At 39.0% G+C, this 25,294-nt stretch overlaps 1 pseudogene; it reads right to left on the bottom strand.

Annotated features, from left to right (window-relative positions):
- Nucleotides 1-22,769: 22,769 nt before the first annotated feature.
- LOC128592237 (eukaryotic translation initiation factor 3 subunit J-like) lies at nucleotides 22,770-23,534 on the bottom strand (annotated as a pseudogene).
- Nucleotides 23,535-25,294: the final 1,760 nt, after the last annotated feature.

Here is a 25,294-nt window from a genome sequence, read left to right as displayed (position 1 = left end):
TACCAACAGAACAAATCCCCTCTTAGCCAGAGGGTGCTCAGAGAGACTTAGAAGTGAGTTCCCAGCCATGACAGTTCAGAAAGTTGGACATGCTTCTCATGTTAGTAGATAGCAAGGGACTCCGAGACGCTCCTAAGGGCAAAGTGGGTGCTTTGCCTTGGTGCTGCCTTGAGCAATTGTTCACCTAGGATGAAGGACAAGAAGTGACAAGGATGGCCCTCAGTCTTGGTGCTGCCTGACCTTAATCCTATCCTGAGCAGCTGCCACACCTAGGGTAAAGGAGGAATGCCTGCCAGGCCAGGCAGCCCAGGCACAATAGAATTGTCACTTGGAGTATCCTAAGGCTAATTATCATGTTGTTAACTGTCCATCAAAGTGGTTTCATGGTAACATCTGAACCGTGAAGATGGCCCAATTCAGATAGCATAGAAAAGACCCCAAATCATAATCAGACTTTTTGACATGACAAAGGAACCTGTTTGTTATTTATGGCAAACATATTTTGCTTAGTAAACTTCTGTCTTGCTCTTGTTCTGTAAACCTATTTGTCTCTTCTTCAATATATTTTATTCCATGCTTGCCTTGCTTTTGGTGGGTCTGGTCATTCTTTGGCTAAGAGCACACCAAGAACCAAGAATGCATATAGGTGACCAAATCCCAACATTTATACCTGCTTTTTTTTTTTTAAGAGACAGAGTTTCACTTTATCGCCTATGGTAGACTGCTATAGTGCCACAGCTCACAGAAACCTCCAGCTCTTGGGCTTAGGCTATTCTCTTGCCTCAGCCTCCCTAGTAGCTGGGACTACAGGCACCTGCCACAGTGCCCGGCTATTTTTTTGTTGCAATTTGGCAGGGGCCAGGTTTGAACCTGCCACCCTCAGTATATGGGGCCGGCGCCCTACTCACTGAGTCACAGGTGCCACCCTATAACTACTTTTTTTTTTTTTGAGAAAAAGTCTCACTATGTTGGTCTCACTATGTCCCCCTCTGTAGAGTGTTATGGTGTCACAGCTCACAGCAACCTCAAACTCTTGGGCTTCAGAGATTCTCTTGCCTCAGCCTCCTAAGTAGCTGGGACTACAGGTGTCCACCACAACGCCATGCTTTTTTTGTTGTTGTTGCAGTTGTCATTGTTGTCTAGCAGGCCTGGACTGGGTTTCTACTGACCAGGCTCCGTGCATGTGGCCGACACTGTAACCACTGTGCTACTAGCACCGAGCCATATACCTGCTTATTTGTTGAGAGCACCATTAAGCTTTCGTCCTTAAGGTTCAAGAGAAACCAATCCTTTGGAAAGACTGGCTCCATTGCTGGTGTCAACCAACCTTTCTGGCACAACTAATCAGCATTCCTTCCTGATAAAAGACCACCAGACATGAGTGGTTCTGACCAGTCTATGCAAAGAGGGTTTTCATGTGCTCTGCTTCACTTTCTGATTCCACCATGTTTTGAACATGAATCCCATGAAGGGGCATGAAACTCAATTGCACATGCATGTTTCTCCTTTCATAAGTATAAATGTATACTGGCCCACCCTGATCACCATAAATTCCTTTTCCTTTTACCTCTCCAAGGGTTCCACTCAGCTTCTAGCCAGAGGCTATGCTTCTCAATCTGTAAGGTAGCCAGGCTGTGGGCTGCAATCCTTTACATAAAATAAAGCTCTCCTTTCCAAATTTATGAAACTCTTCATTCTTTCATTCTATGCAAGCAACTTAAACAGCGAATGAAAAGCACTATAAAGTAAATAATCAAAAGGCATGAATTTACATGATGTAATGATGTAATTAATATTCAAGGAAATAAAATGGCTAATAAATTTATGAACTATAACATTTCAAGAAATTACATTAAATAAGGCATATGGAACAAATTAAAATAAGGACAGAGCATTTTTTGTGAAATTTGTAATCACTCGAAAGAGTCGATACTCAGTATTCTTTTTCTTTTTTTTTTTTTTTGAGATAGAGTCTCACTCTGTCACTCTCAGTAGAGTGCCGTGGCATCACAGCTTCCAGCAACCTCAAACTCTTGGGCTTAAGCGATTCTCTTGCCTCAGCCTCCCAAGTAGCTGGGACCACGGGTGCCCGCCACAATGCCTGGCTATTTTTTGGTCATAGTTGTCATTGTTGTTTGGCAGGCCTGAGCTGGGTTCGAACCCACCAGATCCAGTGTATGTGGCTGGCACTCTAGCTGCTGAGCTACCAGCACTGAGCCAATATTTAGTATTCTTGAAGGGATTTCTTTGTCCCTCAGACTACTTACATAAACATGTAGGAAAATAAATAATTTCAAATAACTAAAATGCTGTAGTCTGAATATTTGTGTTTAAAATTCCAAAGGTAAATACTGATCTGTTGAAATCCTACCTCCTAACATTACTGGATGAAGGGGGTCTGGCTATCTGTCACTGTTGGCAAATATGCAGAGATGGGGATAGGTCTTTGCATATTCACTTTATTTGTCAGAAGGCCAGTAATTCTGGAGAACAGTGAGAGTAGCCTCTCCAAGACTGTTCTATTGTTTCATTTCCAAAACCACAGTTTTATACATAAAAGTTCAAAGCAAAAACCTTCTTAACTCTTATCTTAAACAACAATAATCAGAATAAGCCACGACTCATAGTAAATAATAATCAGCATAACCCATTATCCAAAACAACATTTCTAATTCAAAAGTTAATATCCTAAATCAATAGCCCTGAACCACTCAAGATAGACACTTTTAGACTGTAGCTGAATTTACAAAACAACAAGGATAGAAGGCATGAGGTGACGGTCACATAGAACCTAAACCGACCAGACCAGTTGTGTCATCTCAGCCCTATCCTGACTGACTCATCTTATTCTCACTACATGAGCTCAGTAAGATGATGGCATTAGGAGACAGGGCTTTGAGAGGTGATTAGGTCATGAAGGTGGAGCCTCATGAATAAGCTTAATGTCTTAACAAAAAATAGTCTACAGAGATCTCTTTTCCCTTCTACCAGGTAAAGACATAGCAAGAAGACACCATCTATGAACCAGGATGCAGACCCTCACCAGACACTGAATTTACTGGCCCTTTGATCTTGGACTTCACAGCTTCCAAAACTGTAATAATGAGGTTTCTGTTATTTATAGGCTGCCTACTTTATGGTATTTTGTTATAACACCTGAAATGGACTAAGATATTAAATATTGAAAAGAGATAATTAGGAAAATGGTGAAACATACATAAGTAATACTGTGTTGTAGCCCTTAAAATATTGACAAATATATGAGGGCTGACCAGAAAGTATCCAGCCATACATATCAATATTTTTCATATTGCATGGGTGGATACATTCTGGACAGACCTTGTATTTACCACTTCATTAAAAAGCAATACCAGGTATTGTGGATACAATACCAGCTCAACTAAAAATTATCAAATACATGTAACTGAAATGAAATAAACCAAAATGTTAATCTCTCATCATCTCTGGTGCAATTATTTGCTAAAAAATAAAACAAAACCTAAAAAATATGTATATAAAATAACAGCTTGGATTGGCATTTCTGACACTGAATTAGATCCATGATGGTAGGCCAGGAAGTATAAACAAGGAGCATCTTATACCTCCACAACTGCCTCCCAGTCTGCTTACATGTATTGGACCATTTGGTAGACAAATAATATGTCATGTCCAAGCTCAACTAGTCAGCTGATAAATGAGTTTTAGCTTTGGTTGTGAGAGCCATTAGAAACAGAAAGTGAGAATGAAGGAGAGAGACAAGAAAAGGAAAGTAATGGTTCTCGGCAGCCCAACGGTGAGAGCCACCATCAGGGTTGAGAGAGCAAGTACATGTGCTATAAACTCAAAGAACTTTCTCAACACTGTTACTTTGAATATTATCCGTAATAATTTTTCCTGGAAAATCACGAACTAAATAAAGTTGCATGTCCTGAGGCACTTTGGGTTATACTAATGCCTTTTTATAAGTGATCACCTTAAATTTGTAGGGATAACCCCATGTTAATTCCTTGATATTTATAGAAAGCCTAGTGTATTCACAGGTTTCTGCTCTGGACCTGGAAAGTTAGAGCATGGAAATTTGAAGATACCTACTGAACTGCTTTTACACATGTAGAACTCAAAGGGAAACACTAAAAATATAAGTCGTTCTGCTCTTGTTTAATATTTTTGAGTTTATCATTTGTTAGTTGTGTAGTGAATTCTGCCAAGACATGAGAGCTTGCTTCATTGGCATGAATAAATTATCAGGTAAATTGAGTGATCACAAAACAGGAACCATCGCAGCAGATGGGTCAGCCTTCCTCTTTCTTGGATGTGGAAAGGAATGTGATGCCTCTACAGAAGCTCTGTATCTCCAGAGTCTGCTCTCAAGTGTGTTCCTCTGTCTCTGAGTCCTATTAAGGTCGCAGCATTTCCAGGAGTCACTGTTTTGGCTCTTTTCGTCTGTAAGCTATCCTCTCTGAAGTCTATGTCTTTCCTTATAGCCAGGTGCCCCAGTTGGCCACAATTGTTCTCCATGCCCCAATCTCTTTCCTATAACGTATTGGAGGAGAGGCAGGCGAGAGAGAGAGATATCTGACACAAAGTGGGCCAGTCTGATCTTCCCTCCTAGGAAACTGGAACCAAGACCTAGCGACAGGGAATTTGACCCCTCACATGTGGCTGGAACAATAACAGAGAAACTCAGAAGCTATGAGGCCACAGGGTGAGGAAGCAGAGAAGAATAATTTAGAGAGATCTGGAAAGAGAGAGAACAGAATGAAGTTTTGAGAGGAAGAAAGACAGAATAAGACCCTCGGGGTTTCTGTACAATTCCCTCTTCTAATCCCAGTTCTTTAAAATCTAGCTACAGTCTGACTTTCAATTTCTGTGAAACACCCCTCTATGTCTTTAAAGATTATCTAATCCTCTGTTGCCACCCACTCTCCTTTTTTTATTGTTTGGGAAATTTAAATTGACTGGCTATTTGCAAGCCAAAGAGAAACTTGTACCAAAGGCATATATTTCACTTATTTTATCTCCTTCAGGCCTCTCTGACAACCTGTCCTCTGTTGGGGCTGCTTCGTTTGATTAACTTAAACTTGCACTGTATTTACATTATTTATAAAATGTTCTTGTATCAGATTGCTTTGGCTCCCTTGGAACAGCTACAGTCTATGGTGTAAACACAGTGCTGATGTGATTTATAAAACTTGCATTATCTACCCAACAGACTGTGTAACTGCTCCAAATGAACTATTATGACTGTCATGTGGCATAAATCCATCTTCAGGCACTTTTGAAAGCATGACTCACTGTAGTCTTTTGTGTAAGGGAATCTATCAAATGTGTATTATACATTCAATAAACTCTAATGTTTGCCTGGGGGGGTTTAGAGCTGAGTTAATCCACTGAAGGGGAAGAAACAAAAAACTATTGGGTTGAGCTCAAAGCTCCTTTTAAGGCATAAAGAAGAAATAACTTCCTTAGACCAACTAATTCCAGCACCTCTACGTTAAAAAGGGTAAACCTACAAAAGCTAGCAAGCCATCATCTAGTCTACTTTTTTAAAACAAATACATGTGCAGATATCCATTAATATTTCTTCTAATAAAAACATTGTTTATTTTTCTTCACTAGTCCAAAAACTAGAGCTATAATTATTCTGCCTAATATTCTTTCGGCAGCTTTTACACAGGAGGTGACATAGATAGTTACTTATACTACACTTTGCTGAATGGATGCCTAAGTAAACTGGTATACTTTATCTCATTTAAATCTAGCAGTATCCCCATTGTGACTCAAGGATGGTAAATAATTTCTTCAAAGTCTCATAAATTTGTAAGTGTTAAAACTGAAGTTCGATCTATCTTACCCGAAGCCGCAGCTATTTGAAAGTCAAAACAAGAGAAGAAATGCCCAGATGATATGGCATTACCTTAACAACCCACATAAAAAAAATCCCAAAGCGAGGACTAAAACAGGCAAGGGAGAGCCATCCACACTGAAGTCAGGACATCTGTGTTTTACACCCTCTATCTTTTCAGTTTCCTACGTGTATTGGGCACATCACCTCCTTTTTTATCTTTTTCCTTTCCTTCCTGGTGTCCTGGTTTATTTTCTTAAAAGCACTATTTTGGATCCTGTTGTTGGGGTTGCTTTCATGCTGTCTTCCTGGGTCAGCACCTGAAAGTGAGTGAGGACCTCCTTCAATTTTCCTTTCTGGTTACAGTCCTGGCCCTATTCTCCCCAGAAGTTCAGGAGACACTATCACTGCTTTCAACTGAGTAGATCAGTCACTAAGCTTTTACAAGAGGCCCCGCGGCCACTTCTCCGAGGAGGCACAAGATCAGAAGGAATACATTCTTATTAGTGAAATGTTAGCCATCTTAAACTATCACCGGGGGTGTGGGGATGTGGGGGAGATTGCACCCCTCTTTTCTTCTTTTTTGTTCTCCTCCTTCTTTTCTTTTTCCTTTTTCTTTTCTAACTTTACTGCATGTGGTGCCAAAAGCACCTTCTCAGGCTTTTGGCATTATAGCAAGTAGACACGTATCACGGTGCCCTGAGGGCCCATGGTAGGAATAGCAAGTATAGGAATAACACCTCTCTTCCAGGTGGCATTATTAAGAGTGTCCTCTGTGACCCTCTCCCCACCCTTCATCTGGCCTTTGTGTCTTCTCGGGTGACGTTCGCGTAGTCTTTGGCTTACATCATATTCTCTTGAGAATAACAGTGTGCAGTGGCTGTGCCTCGGGGGAAGTCTGGGTGTGTGGCATGTTGAGGGTGGAGCCCTGTGCGGTACAGCTTTTGTTCTCAGATCTACCCAGGTCTGGGGATAGCATAGCTGGCCGATTGCTCACACCCCCACAGTGCAAGAGTTGGGAAAACCCACAGCTGCTAGAGATTGAGGCTTCTTGTGACTTAATGTGGGTTGGGTTGAGCTCAAAGCTCCTTTTAAGGCTTAACAAAAGTCCTGAAGGACAATTCAAAATTTTGAGGACTTTTTTTAGCCATCAGTATTCTGGATTTTAGAACTGAAAATTTATTTTATTTGCGGCCCCTTGAAGTAAACTGTCAGTACACCAAGCAGTTCTTGAAAGCTTTGAGTCATTTTTAGATGAATACAAACTTGAGTGATTGATTGTTGGAAAAAAATCAAGTGAAGGAAGATTAAATTAGAAAAATAAACAAATAAACAAACAAACAAAAAAAACCAAAAGCAGCAAAAACAAATTCTACACAAGATAATCAGGAAAGAAACAAATGAAAGCCCCCGCATAGCATTTGAATAATGGTGAAAGACAGAATCAACATATTGCCTTGTCCTTAAAATTCATTGAAATAGCAGAGTGATGAATAATACACAGCCAAGGAGGAAAACAAGATCTCCTGGATTTCCATGCTCTCCAGAGCTTAACTGAAATAAGTCCCTGTTCCTATTTGAATTTAGCCTTGGAGGGCTTTGAAATCAGAAAACAATCCCTGCACACAGAATTGGATGCTCACTAGCTAGCATTTAAAAATGAGAAATAAAAATGAGTGACAGAGTAGAACACTGGGGAAGAAAAAAAAATCACTTTCTATTTCACTACTCCCTTCACGATCTGTTCTGTCCCACAGGCCTAGTGGAAATTGCTTTGCTTGTGCTGGCAATGGGGTTGCACCATAACATTGAAAAGTCAAATCAAGGTTTGTAGATCCCTATAATTAAAAAGCTAAACAGCAGTTGGAAAAAATATATTCTGCACCTTTAGAGCGTTCGCTGTGAGTTCCCAGTGACACATAAGGAAAGAAAAAGAATTCTTAGCACCATCTTCCGACTAAAAGAATTCAGTTAATTTGCTTCAGAAACAGAGCACATTCATTATTCAGCAAACAATTCATTAAAATAAGCTTTCTGCAGCCAGCCCAGGCCTTCACCTTTCTGCCCGAAGGGGGAATCTACGTTGAGTCAAAGCTTATCCTGAGACAGGGGTTTGTGTAGGGACACAAGGACCTACCTGGGGGTGTGTATGAGTTGGAAGTGGATGAATGTGTGTGTCCCAGAAAAGGATGAAAGAATCTGAATGATCTTACGATTGGAAAAAGATAATGCTGTGGTTGGTTTGTATCCTGAGACAAACCAGAAAATCTCTGACAGATTTTCCCTGCATTGTCATATTTGCTTTTTTGAGATCCAGTAACCATGATTCATGATTTTATCACAGTGGGACTAAACAATTGGCCGCACACATACACAGAAAACAGGTTTCCTAGCCACTCTCAGGGAGTGCCACATGTAGTTGGGGAGACAAGCCTGGTAAGAATCTTGCGGGCATACGTTTGGATGGACTTTCTCAGAAGGACTCTGTTCTAAAAAAGCCACCCACCTGGGCTTTGCGATGCAGTTAACTAGATGGTATAACAGACTCTAGGAGTGTTTGAGCTTCTCTGGTCTGTTCTGATAATAGTGACATAGGCTAAGGTGAGAGAGGATACCCGAGAAGGGTGAGGTCTAGAAGAACAGGTCTTCTCAAGGAGACCACAAGGATACACATGCAGGGTCCTCTCCACGGTGACTCAGCTCTTGGGAATTTGTAAACTTAACTTCCTGAAACTTGGAAATTTCCAAGTTCTGTGAAATCCTGTAGTTCTGTAGAGGCGGAAATAGCATCTCCCACTTGATTCAAACTGGCCAATGAGAAGGGTACCTGTGGGGTGGAACTTTTTGACTGTCAATAAAAAGGGAAAGACCAAGGCAGTCGGGGAGCGCGACCATTTGGAATTCTTCTATGCCGTAAGCTCCCGGCTGGTGAATAAAGCCCTTCCTCTTATAAACATGGTGTTTGGGTGCTCTTTCTCTCCGTTGGGCCTTGTCTTCCTGCAACAAAGGGAGGTCAAGCACTTCTGTGAAATCACACAGCTGGCCAAGGGCAGGGCCCCTACAGCCCCTATCACTTGATCATTGAGCTTCAGGCTCAGGGTGACCTTGAAAAGCAGCTTCCCTGCCCTGTTCTGTCCACTGATTTCCTGCTCTTCTTTCTCACTAAGAAGTTAAGGATGGGTAGCAGTTAAGGATGTGGGCTCTGGATACAGTCAGTTTGGGTTTGAATCCTGCTTCTGTCACTTTCCAGCTTGAGTCTAAACAAGTTACTTAACTTCCATGAGCCTCAGTTTCCTCTTTCATAAAAGGGATTTTTGTAAGGATATAGATGACTTAACACTTACAACATATACTGGCATTCTCCCAATATTCTCCCCTTCTCCTCAGAATAGGACACTTCTTCCTAGGCCCATTCCAATGACGTGGTTAAGAGTCAGTCTCCATGTTCTCAGATGGCCCTGGCCCAGTGATTATAATTAATTTATCCAGTAGTGAGCCCTATATCAAATTGAGCAAATAGGTCTGACATTCACCCCAATTTTCAAACAGGACCTAAGGAATAAAAAGCTTCTCCTTTTCAGTGATGAAGCTGAGGCACAGGAGGCTAAGGACCTGAGGAATAAAAAGTTTCTGGCACAAGTGGCTAAGGCAACCTTGGAGAAAGCCTGTCTTCACTGAGAGATGGGGAAACCATCACAGCGGCAGCAGCAATGAGCCAGAGAACGTCTTGGCAACATTTGACTTCCTGTATTCCACTCTTCCTGGGGCTCAACTCCATTTCTACTGCTGAAATACTCAGCTTTTTCACTCTTTCTTTGTTTAGGTGAGATACCCTAGTACTGATTCATCAAATGCACCCTTTTCCTAAGCACATCCAGAGAGTAGATGTAGACTGGGGGCAAGTATCTTAGCCCTTAAAATGTCACCTTTCTTGCATAGTTGTCTTGAGGAATAAAATCATATAAAAAGTCCCAGCTTCTTAGTATGATTTTATCTTTATGTGAATTTAAAATGTAGAATCTGCCACTTATTAGATAATGTTCATATCTGTCTTCTTGTGGGTCAGTCCTTCATCTGTAAGGTAACACTGACAATAACGCCATCATCATGTAATTGTTAACATTAAGTGAAATAATTTGTGGCATGTGAGAATACATTGGATATTAAGATGGAGAAAGATACAATAAAGTGTGAACTTAGTTTCTCTGTATTAAACCTTCCAAAATTCTGAGTCTTGTTTGAGGAAATCTTCCCTCCACATTCTGTACTAGGAACTACTGGTATATGTATAGCATAATTTTCCAATCTATTTGCTACCAATTTGTATTACTTTAGTAAACCTTCAGCTAGAAATCTGAAGTAGCTTGAACACTGAAGCCAAAGAAGCTAGTTTTGAAAGAATCAGTTCCAAGATGTGGACATGACTATTTGATACATGCTTCCATTTGAACAATTATCAAGTCATTAGCAGTGATTCAGAAAGGAGAATTTCCAAACCTTGTTGTACATTTTATTAACTTTGTCCTTGGTTCTTCTGTGGGAGTGAGATTTGGGGATCTACTAGAACTTAAAACCAAGGCATCTCATTTCTAGACCTATGAGGAGAGAAGACTAAGCCAGATAATTAATTTGGTCTGTATAACCAGTGATTTAACAAATAACAGTCTGTCATTTTTAAAAAATGGGTTTTTTTTTTGGCAATTTATTAGATAGAGAAAACGTGCATGGACACCCAAGGAAAACAAATGAAAGGAGACAACTGTGATTCTGTCCTTGAACTTTTCCCATTAGAAGCTATGACAATGGGTAACATTGAGTGATCATCCACTATGCACCTGGAGATTTGTATGTGATATCATCATCATGATACTGTTTTCTCCATTCCACACATTGAGATACTGACATTCTGAAATGCAATGTGAATTATTTGAGACTAGGGCTGTCTTGTTCCAAATCAATACTTCCCCACCAATCTGGACAAACAGGTCTGGTGAAGAGGGAATTTGTGGCTTAACTCGTGTTGCAAGTTATAACAAATGATTTGTCTGAACTGCACATTCCATGGCAAGCAATTTTCCAAACCATGCCCCATGAGCCCTTCATTTCAGAGTCCTTCTCATGGAAAATGTGTTATTTCTTCAGTCAGTATAGTCTTGGGCACCTGAAGGAACATCTCCAAATGCTTTTCCAGAAGTGTGAAAAAGTCCAACTGTGTGTAAGCCATTCATGGGCATCTTTCTGGCAGGTTGCAAAGGTTATTACAGAGACAGAGCAGTTGATGATCTGTAGTGAGTGGGTTAAAAAAATCTTTGCCAAATTTCACTCTTTCACAATATTTTTACATAAAAATTGAACAGCTGCTGTTGTAATTACTCATCATTTTTATTATTACCATTATTATTTTATAACCACTTATTAAAAGTAACATCAGGAAGTCCTCAAACAAGAGCCCCTTGTGAGGAAGTTTTGGAAAAACTGTGTCTTCATTCATTTCCTGATTTGCAAACATACACAGCAGTTTTCATCACAAGAGCAATCCCAGCACTAAATTCTTTTTCTAAAGAGAATTCCTCTTCCAATACTTACTTCTCTCTGACCTAATAACTCAAATTATATTGCATCTGGGCCTGAAATTTCAGGATTAGTAATTCAAAGTAGGCATTCCCCACTGCTGTGACTGTCCATAAAAATGGGAGTTTCTACTACTCAAGTTCAAAATAAAATATTTGTAGATAAATTTCTTTATCAACACCTGTACTTTACATTTTTAGGTATTTTCAATTTTTGCTTTGTAATCATAGTATTTTAGTCTTACATCTTAGTCTTTCCCTAACTACCCCATAAACTACTTTATAGCAGAAAACCACTGGATTTCTTTTCTTTTTTAGGTGTCAAGACATAATCTTGAGCTGGAAAAAAGCTTAAACAACAACAACAAAAAAGATTTTCTTTTCTAGCCCAGGAAATAGATTTACCATGCATTCTTTGGGGCTGGGTATAAATTGTATGTTTTGGTGTTCCTTCTTTCATGCAATCTCAATCCAAATCTACTATAAAATGAGTGAACAAATAAGAAAGTTTCATAAAATGTCAAGAAAATTAAACAGGTAATAGAATGCTATAGAACAGAACAGTGTTTTTCACCCTTTTTTTAAATCTCATAGCACACTTGAACCTATAAACTTCCATGGTATACTTATTATATTGATCAAAAGAAAGAGTAAAAATGAGAATATACTTGTTGTGCTTTGAACTTCTTCCAAAAATAATTTAAATAAAAATTTTCATGGCATACGTAAGATTCTTTCATGGCACACCAGGGTGCCATGGCACATTGGTTGAAAATCACTGCTCCAGAAGAACTAGTAATATGAAGACTTGGTCAAGAGTGCTCCAAGCTGAGAGACCAACAGTACAAAGTTGTAATGTGATATCCAGAGTAAATGTCTTTCCCCAAAAGTGGGAGTGTGAAACTCTAGGGGTAGGAGACTTTAATGGTAGAAGCACCTCTTTATTTGGGAAAATGGGAGGGGAGGTTTATGGGGACAGAGTTAGATATATCAGATTTTAAATAAAAATGTGACACAACTCTTTATAGTCACTAAAATGAAGCAACAAAAACTATACTCTGAAGAAAGTATCAATGACATTTATTTTTTTAAATTGGTTATAATGATTATTCTTCTATTAATTTCCAATAGTTTTTTAAAAAAGCTTCCTCGACTTGGAAGTAAATAATAAAAATAAATGAGAAAAAGACAGGAAGAAAAATCTTAAAAATTTTTTTGAGGAATGGAAGATATTTTATGATGGCTCAGAGCCAAAATTGTCAACTCAAAACAGGCTCCTCAGTTATGAAATTTACCATCACCTCTCCTCTGACCCCATGGAAGCAGGATGAGTATTGAATTGTATCTGTGCCCACCATCTATGCCTTAGACATAAAAATCTAAGGTATAGAAAGTTCTACCTAGAACCAGGGATTTGAAATGGAAGGCCTGCTCTACAACAATGTTATCCTCTTCTGCCTCGAAGTGGTCTTATAAACCCTCTAGTTCTCTATCCATATAGTTTATAATTTTAGGTCATCTCTGATGTGCTTCTCATCTTCCTTTCCTGTTAATAATACTTCTCTCTATCCCTTTCAAGTTCAGAGTATTTGAGGAATAGACATATGAATCAGACTGATGATGGTAAATCATTAGTTTTATATTTGGTAAGCTTCTTGCGTCTATGTATAACCACAAGAAGAATTCCATAAAGCTTTGCTTTTGAGACATTCCACTGAAGAAGAGTTTGGGTCTGCTGAGCAGAATGCTTTCCCAGAATTGATGCCTATTTCCAATACATTCCGCTATGGTACCAACTGCTGTCAGAGACGTAAAAACATTGCGATTAAATCAGCCGAGGACACTCATTGTTCTAGGAAATCTTCTCTTCCTTCACCTCAATGAATAAGATAAAAATTTTAGAAATGTATGTTAGAAAAGCAAATGTGTAAGCTTTTAAAATGAGAGAGTCAAAGAAGAGTTTGAGATTTGGAAAACAGTGTGTACCTAATGGTTTACTGAATTTTCAGAAACTGATCACAAATATGTGACCAGAGGGGATCTCCATTCAACTAGTCTCCAAGATAGGCCTGGGCTTGTTCCATCATTGTTCTGTCATGCTTTCTTTAATAGCTCTCATCTTTATGCCTTCTGTTTAGGTTGATGATATACCCTGGCTTTGCTCAGGGTCGTCCTATTGTTCTGGTGAGATTGTTTGTAATGGGTTGATCATTGGTCCCTCCCCCTAAAAAAGAAACATGTCTCCTGGGAACCTCATAATATGACCTTATTTGGAATAAAAGTATTTGCAGATATAATTAAGGAAAGGTGCTCAAGATGAGATTAACCTGTATAAGGGAAAGCTAGGCCCTAAATTCAATGATAGGCATCCTTACAAGAGACAGAAAGGGAGAAGACACAGAGGTCAAGAAGAAGGCAGAAGCAGGAGCGATGCAGTTACAAGCCAAGGAACATCAAGGATTGCAGGAGCCACCAGAAAGTAGGAAGGGGAGGATGGATTCTTCTCTAGAGCCTAGAGTGGTGACATGGACCTGCTGACATCTTGATTTCAGACTTCTAGATTACAGAACTTCAAGAGAGTCAGTTTCTGTTGTTTGAAGTCTCCAAGTTTGTGGTAACTTATTATGGCAGCCTTAGGAAAATAATACATTATTAATAATTCTCCTTTTAAGTCTGAAAAGTGTCCTTGTTTAGATGATAAATGATATGGTCACCCTTATTCTCTAGGAATTCTCTCTCCATACACTTCCCTGGAATTTTCTTAGACATCCATCACTGCCTGTAAACCTATTTAAAATAACTATGGTGGGCAACACCTGTGGCTCAGTGAGTAGGGCGTCGGCCCCATATACCGAGGGTGGTGGGTTCAAACCCGACCCTGGCCAAACTGCAACAACAATAAAATAACTATGGTGTATTAAAACTCATCTACTTATAATTGATGTAACTTCTGTTAATCTTTACAGATCAGTCCACATTTTCTGCAGTTCATTTGTTCTTCTGGCATGGTTTTAATGGGCCCAACTTCCCATAAGCTTGTGTAGTAGATGTTTTCTCTTTAGCTTTGAAAGAATGTCTTTCTGTATAGACATGCATTGCTTCATGATGAGGATACATTCTGAGAAATGTGCTGCTCAGAGATTACTTACCTGTGTGAACATCATAGAGTGTACTTATAGAAACCTAGATGGTATAGGCCACTGCACACCTAGGCTACCTGGTATAACCTATTGCTCTGAGGCTACAAACCTGTACATCATGTTACTACACTGAAAACTATAGGCAATTGTAACACAACATTAATAATTTGTGTATCTAAACATGAAATAGATACAGTAATAACACAGCATAAATGAAAAAAAGTAGTATCCCTGTAAGGGCTACCCCATTATAATCTTATGGGACCACTGTAACGTATGTGTTCCACAATTGACCAAAATGTTGTGCAATGGATGACTATACTTTCTTGGATGTCAAGCCCTTGAACAGAAGTAATTTTATTTCTCTGAGATGTTGCCTTTCTTCCTTTGAAGATATACTTGCAACCTAAGTCACTTTCTCTCGATTAAATAAAAATATTTGCTTCCTGTATTGTTCCATCTTCAGGATGCTCTCTACTATATCTCTTTTTTGTCTTCTTTGGAAGACTAGTTTAAACACTAAGATCTTGAGTTTCTCTGAGTAGATCCTTCTATTCTCCATGTCTTGATGTTTTCTGTCTCCACTCTCAGAATAAGACCTTCTTGGAATAGAATTCTTTTCTGAGTGGAATCATTTCTTGGGCTCGTGTTCTCTGATTAAATTAAATTTTCTTGAAATTTTTCTTACAGTGCTAAAACTACTATTTCCTAAGACTAAATCATTCTTTAAGGCATTTTAGCTCAATGTATTTGTAATAGATATTTAAAATTTCCCTCTGCATCAGTCCAAATAAAAGTTGTGTTTTATTTTCTTTTCTTTTTTTTTTTTTTTTTTGAAGGGTGAAGGAATCAACATTTATTCAGTTTCCAAAAAAAAAAACCTTTCTCAAATGTGCTTAAGTAATTATAAGATCTACTGGATAATACAAACGGGAGTGGTTTATTCCGGTGACTCTGGGTCTCTTTTCTGTGTGAGTCCCTCAGCTGTGCCTTCTTTGTTCAATTTCTCCCCAGGCTAGTTTTCCTCTTGATGGCAAATGATGTCGGCTGTGCCGTATTCCACATCCATACCCCATGACATTCAGAGAGAAAGACTGCCATTTTTGTGGAACTCATAGGTAAAGGAACATATTTCTCAGTAACTTTCAGAAAAATCACTTCTTCTGTTTCTTTGGCCCAAATACATCACATATTCTTCTCTTGATGGACCTCTGGAATTTACTATTGGTAGGAGCTAGAAGTGGATGTTCTAGAAATACAAAACAAAACTCATGGTACTTAGAAAAGGGAAAAAAAAATCAATGAATATTAATCCAACAACTAAAAATGTGTGTTAAAATAGAGAGTGAATTCAAGAGACACAATATCCATCTAAACCAGAGCTTCTCAAAACTTTTTAGTCTCTGAATTCCTTTATACTCTGAAAAAAGTATTGAGGATCCTAAAGAGCTTTCTTGTTTATGTGGATTATACCTATCAGTCGTATCAACCATGCCATATCTGATTTTATGTTACCAGTATTCCAATAGTGCCTGACATATTTGGGAACTCAGAAAATACTTTCTTCAAAATATTTTAATATAGTTATGCAGATTATTATGAAATGGGCTTGTTTTTTTATTTTGAATGATTAAAAGTTGTTGTGGCTCAGTCGGTAAGGCGCCGGCCCCATATACCGAGGGTGGCGGGTTCAAACCCGGCCCCGGCCAAACTGCAACCAAAAAATAGCCGGGCGTTGTGGCGGGTGCCTGTGGTCCCAGCTGCTCGGGAGGCTGAGGCAAGAGAATCACTTAAGCCCAGGAGTTGGAGGTTGCTGTGAGCTGTGTGAGGCCACGGCACTCTACCGAGGGCCATAAAGTGAGACTCTGTCTCTACAAAAAAAAAAAAAAAAAAAAAGTTGTGTTTTCAATACATTATAGACCATTCCTTACACTGGCTCATTCGTAACATTCTCTGTCTCTTTCTACTTGTACTTGATGCTACAGCCTGACTCTCCAAAAATTCAAAAAGCTAACTTGAATCATGTGATGGTAGGTGACATTAAGAAGTTGGGAAAAAACATATAGTCCCCCATCGCTCCTATGTTCTAAATGTAACTGAAAATGAGGTGAAGAGGAATTTGGGGCAGCCAATCCTGGGATAACAATTATAAGCATCCACACAAGAGAAAAACTCAGAGGGTGGGGGAAGGAGAGCGGAGGAGGGGTGTCGTGCTCTCACCTAATGGGCACTATGTAAGGGTATGTGGCACACTTGCTCAGTTTGGAGCACAACTACAATGTTGAGTCCATCTAACAAATGAAAACAATATACCTAATCATCTGTAACTTCATGTTAATCTAAAAAACAAAAAGGCACTTCTAAGGATAAATAATATGGTTTATAGCTCTGGCTATGAACAAACTCAAATAGAATAAATCTATTTTACCTACTCAAAGACCTATAAAAACATGTTCTGCTGCTATGCTTCGAATGTGTCCCAGCTAAAATTCAGGTGTTGCCAATATAACAGTGTGTACAGGTGGGCCTGTTCAGAGTTGATTAGGCCCTGCCAGCTCCTCCCTTGTGAATGGGATTATGGGCCCTCATAAAAGGACTTCCTAGAAGGCGTTCACTCCTTCCTCATCCTTTCTCCTTCTGTCACGTGAGGATCCAGCAAGAAGGACCTCACCAGACGTTGGCACTTTGATCTTGAACTTTCCAGGCTCTGTAACGGTGAGAAATAAATTTCTGCTTTTTTATACATTACCAATCTGTGCCGATAGAAACAGAGTAATTTGCTGAGGGCTCCACAGCCCATGCCTGTTAAAAAACAGCTGCATAATCACTATGGAAGCTGCAACAAATTACTAAGATAAAAAAATAGAGAGGCTTGAGTTCATGAATCTCCGAAACATAAAGTCTCATCTTCCTGTCCTGGTTAAATAACCATCACGTCCATGGATTCTGTGGACTGTCTCTACCTGTGAATATCAGTGCTTACAATTAACTATCAAGGTTCCCTGTGAATTCACTACTTGGAAGTTTTATGAAACAATAAATAACAATCCTCTCTTGCCTTTCTAAGTTGAGAAATAAGGAATAGCTGAATAGATTAATCAGATAGACATCAAAATATCCACTTTATTTATGGTATAAGAGAAAGCAGTTTGGATCTATGGCCATTATCAGGTTTCCTGATATATTCCCCATTTCTTTTTATTTGTTAATTAATAAAATACAACATAACTCTGTGGGTCTATTTAAGACTTTAAAATATTGAGTCCCGAGGAAAGAAGGTTTATGTCCTGGCATGGGGAGGAGAGAAATTGGACATAAAGATGAATTTTATCTACTGATATCTTTCTCTATGGAGACAATTTCCAGGCAAGAATAAATGCCTCAGAATTAAGAAATTAAAGTTCCCAGAATCTCCTAGGCTGATACGAGCAAACACATTCCATCAAATAAGAGATCCTTATAAACTCTCTATGACCTTGAATTCTTTATTTATTCTTTTCTTTTCTTTTTAACTTTCATGTAGATTCCAAAAGGGAGAAGGGGAGAGACAATTCTTCTTGGCTCTATTAGCTAATTATTTTCTCTTCACCCTACCCCACCCCCACAGTCTTCTTCTTTTATGACCTGAGAAAAGGGAGGCTGAAATTTGTCTCCTTGAATTTTTCTCTCTGTCTCATAACCTATCTCTCTCTGTTTAGGTTTTGGATAGCTTTTGTTTATTTCACACCCCACAAGCTCAGATGTTTTAAAGTTACTTGCCAAGGATTACGTTTTTGTTCCCCATAGTCATTTCCTGGGACAGTAAATTCTACAGTTATTGAGGCAATGGCCCACTAATTTACCAAAGACTAAGAAAAGCAGACCAAGACTGGTCACCTTTTAACAGCTGTGGTCATCAGAGCAGCAAATGCTCTCTGTCACCTCTGGAGCTGGCTGCTGCTTCAGATACCACTGGTCCATGAAATCATTTAAGATTCAGTTCCAAAGCATAAGCACAGCTGATGTTAAAAAACATTCATGAAAGACCCCAAATGTGTCAGGGTTTGTATGGTATCAGTTGTGATATTTACTATGTTATTGATAACCACAGATTTGGGAAATGTTCATTATAAAATATAAATCACACTCAGGAATATCTTTATGACTAAGCATCTGAGTAGAAGAAAAGACTATTGCCTGAAATATCCACCTGATCCTCACCTGACATTTAAATCTCCACTCCCGCCATTGCCTTAAAATTATCCATTGGTCCACCCCTTTACTGACCCTTTTAAAACTATAGGACAGGATTGAAAGGCTCAAATACTTTCAGAAATCAGGGAGGCAATGTAAATAAGAGGAACATGGGCTGTAACAAAACCAGTAGAGCGAAGGTGGTAATAAATAGAAGAGAAGCTGTGCTGTCAGAGATACAACGGGGAATGGCAGAGACTGTGTAAACTGGAACCACACACCACATCTAAAGGGAGCACATGCTCTGCTCTTTACTGCCCATTGAGAAAGTAACCACGCATTGCTAGATCTTCCAAGTTTCTGGAGAAGCTGGAAGTCAAATATTGATGTGAAATCTTCCATGATCTCAAATGCTAGCAACTTCATTCAAACTCCTTAACAGAGTTGTGTGGAACAAAGATTATGTAAAGGGCGGCATTGGCTCAGACCAGATGGAGCTTTGTTATTGAACAACTGTAGCCCAACATCTCCAACAAACCTTGTTGGCTTGTCATGGTCTTCAGAGCTGTCAATTGGCTAATGTAGGAAGAGTGAAAAATGAAAGGAATAAGATTGAGTGTTCCAGGTAGAGTGAAAATTACTTTAATATCATTTAATAAACATTTGTTGAATACTTCATGTTAGCCACTAGGTAAAATTTGTGGGATATACCAGTGGAAAAAAACCCATAAAATCTCTAAGCTCATTGAATACATTCTACCTGCAGTTCTCCTATTGAATATTAGCTAAAACACTAATGAGAAAAATGTCAGCAGTTTTTTAAAAGGGCCAAAAAATTACGAAAAGATGTTTGAACCTAACTCTGTCATCTGTTTCCTACTGTTCCATTGTCCATGCTAGTTCCGGGAGAAGCACGATGAGAAAGATGGATGGCCCTCCCACTAAATTCCTTGTATGTGTATTATGGAAGTGGGGCCTGATTAAGTTACAAACTACATTTCACCATCATAATATTAGTAGCAATATCAGCACCCATTTATTATGTTTGTTCTCATCTAGGAACTACACTAAGTGCTTTTATATATTAAGTCTTGTAACAATGGTAACAGCTATTATCCTCTTTTTAGAGGTAAGTAACTGAGGCTTAAAGAGGATAAAAGATTTGCTCAAGGTATCATCGATAATAAATGGTAGATATCCAGTTCAAACCCGGCCAGCTTTCTCCTGCCCCTGCTCTAAAACCTAGCCCTTCTCTGACTCCTGGACTTCATTCCTTTTGAGATCAGTGGAGACAAGGGGCGTGAAAAGCCAGCCACCAGACAGCACATTTGATATCCTGTTCTTTCATAATCTATTGACAGGAAGACAATGTCAAAGATCCTTTCTCTAGGAGTGTGGTCAGGGATTTGTGCTCAGCCCTGCTTGGATATGAAAATCATCATAGCAGGAAAACAAAACTTTCCCCAGTCCTTAGCTACTCTTCTTCAGTGGATTTGGCCACTGTCCATCTGTGTGTACTCTCTCACTGATAGAGCTGATGTAGGAAATTTAGTAGGATATGTGAGTATCAAAATAAGAAACTCACTAAGCCAAGGATCAATGGAAGAAGCCATGACATGAGCTAGATATACTGGAGTCATCAGTTTGGGGCATAATATAACAGAGCTAATAATTATTAACAAATAATTTCTGTCTCTGTTTTATGGGAAGCTGGAAAAATATTTGGGCTATTTATATCTAAACACCGCCTCTGTAAGTATTTACAAACACATACTGATTGACATAGTGTATATATAGAGAGAGCTTTTTATTTGTTCCTATAGGCCTATTCCTTGTTTTTTGTTTCTTTCCTTGGTCTATTCACCTGGTCATCCAGATGAGAACTTTGTCATTAACTCCTCCTTCTGCTTCAGGCCCATGTTTTATTTCATAGGTTTTCATGAAAGCCTATGTGTTTCACCTCTGAAAACGTCAAAAAACTTATTTTTCATTCTTACTAGCTTTACCATAGATTAATCTTTTGAAATAACCTGCCTGGACAACTGTGATAGTCTCTGTAATAGTTTCTCTGCTTCCATTTCTTCAACCTGGCTGGTTTAAAAATATCTTAGATTACGATTCTATTTATCAAAGCCCTCTGAATGCCTTATTCTCTGGCAAGTAAAGCTTAACCCCCTTTGGAATCCTAATATTTAAGACCATTTATTTGGGCGGCACCTATGGCTCAAGGAGTAGGGCGCCAGTCCCATATGCCGGAGGTGGCGGGTTCAAACCCAGCCCCGGCCAAAACCCCCCCCAAAAAAAAAAATCAAAAAAAAAAGACCATTTATTCAAAATTTATTAAGCTTCTACCATTTATTCCAGGGTATTTCCTGTCATCAAAGGAATCCACCCAGAGTGCAGTAAAAGAAGATGCATGTAAGAACAAATATAATAAAGTGCAGCGCATATTTGTTATAATTTTGTGATGTCATGACAGTGGAGTGAGGGCTAATTATTTCTTACATGGTACATCTGCTGATTGACTTCCTAGCATGCATGCTATATTTTCCCATAATCCTAGATTGTGCTACCCTTGATTTTAAGAAGAGAAGATGTAATATAGGTTAAGCCAATTCATATTTTTCTTTCCCTTGGACTCAAATTAGTTGTTCAGGGGTGAACATGTGAATGAGGCTGTTTTTAAAAAAAGTGAGGACTTTTTTTAAAGTCAGGAAATCAGGTCAGAGATGCTCTTAGTTCTTTTCTAGACAAGGAATCATGATGATCTAGGAGCTGCTGAAAGCATTTGGAAAGTAGTAGGGAAGCCAAGCTTTGGAAGAAGCCAATACTGTACAAAGCAAAGCAACCAAAAAAAAAAAAAGAAAAAATAATAAAGAGAGAGAAAATGACAAGAATTGTATCTTTGATGTGGCTATTGAGTGGAGAGATCAAGTGTTGCTTAAATTATGTACTAATTTTGAACTCTTAGTTAGGTAAACCAATATATTTTATTTATTGTTTAAACAAGATTATATGTGATTTTTGGCCCTGTCTTTAATTTCTCTCTCTCTCTTTTTTTAACTATGTCAAGCATTTATTAAGCTTTAGTGTACAGAGAACTCTAGTCCCAAGAGCTGTGTTCTCTACTCTTCAAAAATATCTCTTGGGAGGTAACACAAAATTTAAGTCCTCACAATAGTGAGTTTTATTAAATTAGTTGCTTTATAAAACACTGCAGATGTCATAATTATTAACATAACAATTTACCAAACTGTAGTTAACTGGTGCAGTTTGCTGAGCATGTTTTATAAAGGAAAAGAAATGCCAAAACCCTGTTAAAGTTGTTCCATTGCAGCCTCTTAGAAGAAAGGAGATTTGTTTCTCTCCCACTTCCGAAGCACTCCATCAGTAGAAATAGTCTGATAAATAAAAACCAGATAGTCTATGCACTCAAGAGATTCCACAACTTGTAATGCAATAATGGAGAGGTTTACCTTCTACAGCTTCAAAGTTGGAGGGTTTTGGTCATTTAATTTTTATCAAACTAGTGCTTTTCACTCTTCTTCACAATGTATTTTTAATACCCTCACGCTCAATTTTAAGACAAAGCAATTTTAATACTAGGTGCACACCACATGCCCTTGCTGCAAACCGCTTTTCTTGACAAGTTATGAAGTAGTTCAAGGAGGTATGTTTAAGGCTGTATTACTGAATGGTGCTGGTAAATACTACACAATTTTTTATCATGTCACAAACTTTTCTTTCCAATTTAGTGACTGCTGCTATGGATTCAGATAGCAACAATGACAACATTATTAAGTTCGTTTTGTTTTGAACTATGATTTAGTAGCGATGAGGTTCCCAATTTTAACCCCTTGGCAGCAAGATCCAAGTTCCCTCCTTTGCACATTAGCACCTAAGTGTCAAGGGGTTAAATAACCAGCACAAAAGCTACTGCACTTCTGATTGTAGCATTTGGCAGAACTGAAAGGAAAGGAAATTGTGCTACATGTTGAAGGGATTGTGGGCAACATAAAGAAGACACCAGAAGATAAAATGTCACATGAAGTCTTCATAGTCTTGTAATGTCCTCCATCATAACCACCATAATCTGCCAGATCGTCTTTCATGGTGGCCTTTAATCCCCCTCCAGGAACCACACCTTTCTTCTTCTTTTTGGCTTTGTTTTGCTTTTCTTGCTTCTGTTTTTCACTGCAAAGCACCGTCAATGAATTGGTAATTTTTTTCAAGTCATCAATTTCCAATGAAATAACACACATCTCGAACTAAGACTTCCAAAAAACTGGCATAATATAGTGACTTTTCATATTGTGTAATTTTATCTTTTAGTAACCTTCCAAATTCTGTGAAGTCATCTCTTGAAGTTAGGTTCATAGCATCTATTCCAAAAACTGTATTATTAACACCGAAAGTTTCCTTTGCTAATTCAAGGTCTGACTCTTCCTGCAATTTCTTTAACCGCAGTTTCTCTGCTAATTGTTCTTCCGGTGTTAGCACTTTAGGTTCTGCAGGTTCTTCTCACCTCTTTTTAATTTCTTCTTGCCTTTTCTTCTGTTGTCGTTCTTTCTCTTTTATCTTCTCTGCTATTTTTTTCTTTTCTGAAATTTTTACTTCTGGTTTTACTTCTGCTTCCTCTTTTTTTTCCATCATCATCATGATCCCAGTTATCCTTGACATCCTCGTCTTGGCCTTCCCAGCGGTCCCCACCGGCGGTGCCGCCACCCCGACCTTCCGCACCGGCTCTTCCACCGAGAACGCGTCCGCATCCCAAGAGGCCGAGTCCCCAGCCGCTGCCGCTGCCATCTCGAACCCGGTCTTTAATTTCTCTTTACTGAGAAATTGTTGGGAACCTCAATTCGGGGAACTGAAAAATACCCTTTTATCTCATCGAGATTCTTCCCTTTGAGGTCTACATTATTCTTATCAACTGTGGTCTTATATGTTGAAATATATGTTCTTTGCTTCAGGCCTCTCATTAGAGCTCTCTCTCTGCTTAAGCACATGTTCTTTCAGATAAACTACGCTGTTTGTGCCTCCCTAAAATCAATTCTTCACAATTTATTTTTAGGAAACTACCTCTCCTATTCTCAGGCTGCATATGCCTCATGGTTCTAGGGGGGGCCAGTGAGCTTACTGTGTTTCTCTGGTCTCCAATCTAGGTTAGCAGTGCACCTGTGGACTCCAAACCCCATCAATCCAAACAAATAAGCACCATCTGGGCTGTATCATTCAGAGTCCAATCAGAAAATAAAAACATGGAAATTGGAACAGGAAGATTTACTACAAAGAATTATTAATGATTTACAAGGAAATAACTAAAAAGGTACAAAAGGGAAATCTAAAGAGTACTGTAGGGCTGAGGAAGAGTTTGCAGTGAGAAATAAACTTGGAAGGTGGGAAATTCTTTTCAAGTCCAGGATTCACTCTGTTGGGTCAGATATAATTGTAGCCACTAGATGGTAGAGAGTGGAGACATTGTCCAGATTTGGTGGCATGTAGCCAGCAGGTAGAGAACCACCTGATAGGGTGCCATGGAAATTCACTAGGAAGATACCTTTAGGAATTGCTGTTGAACTTTCTGGTTGTCATGCTGGAGTAGAGTGGGGGTTTTGCTGAGTCCACTGGGAACACCAGGAACCTGGTAGTAAATGAGCTGTCTTGCCTGTGGAATTCACTCTGGGGAGCTCTGCTGGGTCATTCCTGGTACTAATTGCTTAGAAGATTTCCACAGGGGCTCATTCCATACCCCTCACTCCTGGAAAGACAGCTGAGGGGGTGAGCTCTACTAGGTGTCTTGCACGCCAGCCCAGCACCATTGGAATAAGGAAAAGCCAAACATGCTGGAAGCAGGAAGAGAAGCCCCTTTCTCCCCCAGAGTCTCTCCAGCACTTTCTACCAACAAAGCTTAGCATCATTCCACCTGGCAAAGGAAGCACATCACAGGAAGTGCAATAATGGGTGGATTTTGAGCTGAGAAGCAATAAATTGCTAACTGGAACATCTGATATTTTATTTTAATACTTGGAAAGAGAAACTCTTTGATATATACTGATAAACTCTTAGAGCAAGAAGTCTGGTCATCTCACCACTGGGAGGGGGAAGCCTAATTTAGAGAATAAAACCAGCACATAAGAAAAGGAGAGATTGAGAAGGCAAGTTGATGCCTAGATACAGGCATGTCTTCATTCCATACATACGCTTGGACTTTTTAGTTATAAAAGCCAATAAAAGAGTTCTAAACAAATCTCTGATAAATCCTCAAGCACTAAGGTTAGTGTTATCTCTGATCTGCATGCAGTTTTTCTTATTCTTTGTCATGGGATACATTACTCATGGATGAGTTGACTCATGTGAAGGAAGATCTGAAAGTTCCGTGAGTGTGGAGAAGTTTTCTTAAGCCTAAAATGGATGTCACATTTATGCAGCCACATATAATACTTATATAGCACCCTTAGGCTTTCTCTGTAATGCCCTCTGCATTATATCTCAGGCTGTTATGGTTTAATCATTCCATTCATGGTCTCATATTAATTATAATGGAACAAGTGAGAGTGAAAGAGGTT

Source organism: Nycticebus coucang, chromosome 8, assembly GCF_027406575.1.
Source record: "Nycticebus coucang isolate mNycCou1 chromosome 8, mNycCou1.pri, whole genome shotgun sequence".
Lineage (NCBI taxonomy): Eukaryota > Metazoa > Chordata > Mammalia > Primates > Lorisidae > Nycticebus > Nycticebus coucang.
This window is presented reverse-complemented; position numbering and strand designations above follow the sequence as displayed.